This window comes from Palaemon carinicauda, chromosome 16 (assembly GCF_036898095.1).
Source record: "Palaemon carinicauda isolate YSFRI2023 chromosome 16, ASM3689809v2, whole genome shotgun sequence".
Taxonomy (NCBI): domain Eukaryota; kingdom Metazoa; phylum Arthropoda; class Malacostraca; order Decapoda; family Palaemonidae; genus Palaemon; species Palaemon carinicauda.
The window spans coordinates 100,314,803-100,317,302 of record NC_090740.1 but is presented as its reverse complement, the minus strand read 5'-3'; positions in this window follow the sequence as shown (position 1 = coordinate 100,317,302).

The window sequence follows — 2,500 nt, the reverse complement described above, 5'->3', positions numbered from 1 at the left end:
ATTTCCAAAAGCTATGACTTTTAGGCAATAATAGAATATAGTAAACTTTGTAAACTGTGCAATTCAAACAAAGAATAAAATACAAAACAATCTTAATGTACTGTAGCTAGTTTGTACCAGAAACTAAATTCCAAAATTATTAGTGGCATTTTTTTAAACGTTATTGTCATGTGAAAAAAAGGTAAATTTATAAATATTAACAAAATTGAGAGTAAAAGAATGAAGGAAGCCTCAGATTTTGTGGTCTGGAATATACAGCAATCACAAGATAAAGCCATTATTAAAAAAAAAAAAAAAAATAAAAAAAAAAAAAAAAAAAAAAATTTCAAATCATATAATTATCCTTGCTGAGCTATTCTATAGAGTTATCATTTTTATTCTAAAGCTTCTTATCAGTGTTTATATATGAGAAATAAAATATGTTAGGTAATGTTCATGATACTGTCAGTAACTGGTCAAGAGCCTGAGTATCGAATGTTAAGGTTTCATGTAATGAAAATTGCACTATCACTGCCTATTGACTTACTAATATGCTGATAACAAGGTAAGGCAAATTGCGTTAATACTAGCCTTACCACTATGATAAAGAAACATTGGAACTACAAGAAATTGTTCGCTATTGCTTGAACCTTTAATTATTATTATTATTATTATTATTATTATTATTATTATTATTATTATTATTATTATTATTATTATTATTATTATTATTATTTAAGATACATCCCTATTTGGAAAAGAGCCCCATCAAGGAAACTAACCCAGTGAGGAAAGGAAATGATGACATAAATAGTGTGCCTGAGTGTACCCTCAAGAAAGCGAATTCTAACCTAAGACAGTGGAAGACCAAATTACTGAGGCTATGCTACTACCCAAGACTAGAAAACTATGGTTTGTCTTTAGAGTGTCTTCTTGGTCTTTTCTGCCTTTACCAGGTAGAACGTAAGCACTGAAGAATTATTTTGCAAAAGATAATCCCTTAGGTGGAGAAGAATTTTTTTTGTTATATTTGTCTTGTCAGGCTTGTGTGAAAGATGAGAATGTGTAAAGAGTGGACCAGAGTATTCAGCGTTGTGCAGGCAAAGGAAAAATAAACTGTAGCCAAAGAAGGGTTGAATATGGTATTATATGACCAGTCAAAGGGTCCTATAACTCTATTGCGATAGTATCTCAATGGGTGAATGGTAACTTGGCCCCACCTGCTCTATATTCATGCGCACAGAAATTTGGCCTAGAATTATTATTATTATTATTATTATTATTATTATTATTATTATTATTATTATTATTATTATTATTATTATTATTATTATTATTATTATTATTATTATTACCAAGCAAGCTACAAATCCTAGCAGGTGAAGGAGGAGGCCCAGTTGATTCAAAGGGTAAAACAGTCCAGCACGTAAGGAAATATATTTTATCTTTTATATTGATTTTTGTATTTACCTCCTCTCTGTATTCCGTTTATTACTGTAGTAATGACCGTTTTTTTGTGTTCAACTTTCATGCTTTCTCATTTGAATATTCCCGGATTAATTATAAAACCATCAATTATTGGGTAAGAATGTTATCAAAATTTGAGAAAAGAACTAGTGCCTTATATCATGAAAAAAAAAAAATGACCCCCTAAAATTAGATGTTAATAAATTAAAGACCAATTTTTTTGTTTTTCGTTTACGAGGATAACTACTTCATTTGCTAGACCCATCTGGTTGCTTCCTCCAGGCTATTACATCTCGGTTCACACAGAGACCTCCCGTTCGGACCCCTAACTTATTGGAAATTGCAACTCTAAACCGATCCTATTTCTGATTCAGGTTTAGGATCCTTATGGCACAACTTAACTCTCTGTAAACACCTTAAAAAGAAACTGTCTCACTCAGGAAGAAGTTCTTGATTTAGAATCCTATTTTAGGTTTCTTTTATATTCAATTTTATTTCTCTCTCTCTCTTCTTCTCTCTCTCTCTCTCTCTCTCTCATCTCTCCTCTCTCTCTCCTCTCTCTCCTCTCTCTCTTTTATGAACCGCAGAACGTAGGCCTCTCTCGTCCGAGAAATAATTGAACATTAATTAGTAATTATCAACTGATTTCAGCATAGCCAAAAATTAAACACAGAATATGTGCAGGAACGGACCCGTGACGTATGTAAATGAGCATTAAATTGGAGTGCTTGATTTTAGTTCAGGAATAGTGTGCTACTTTTACTCTAATACATATGTACACATTAACGAAATGAAAAAAAATTCTAGATATTTATTTATCAAATCTTAACCATCTTGCGGACAATATATGTTGTTTCTTAAATTAAGTATGAAAAAAAAAAAATATATCCTTATAGTCCATTGTTACTTGAGACAATATTTAAACAATTCTATATTTGTAATGAACTGAAACACCCACTCTTAATTGAACAAGAGTGGAAGTTATATATTCACTACTACCTACGAAGTGCTCGAGTAAAGTTACTTTAATAGTTACCTATCAACAGATATTTAA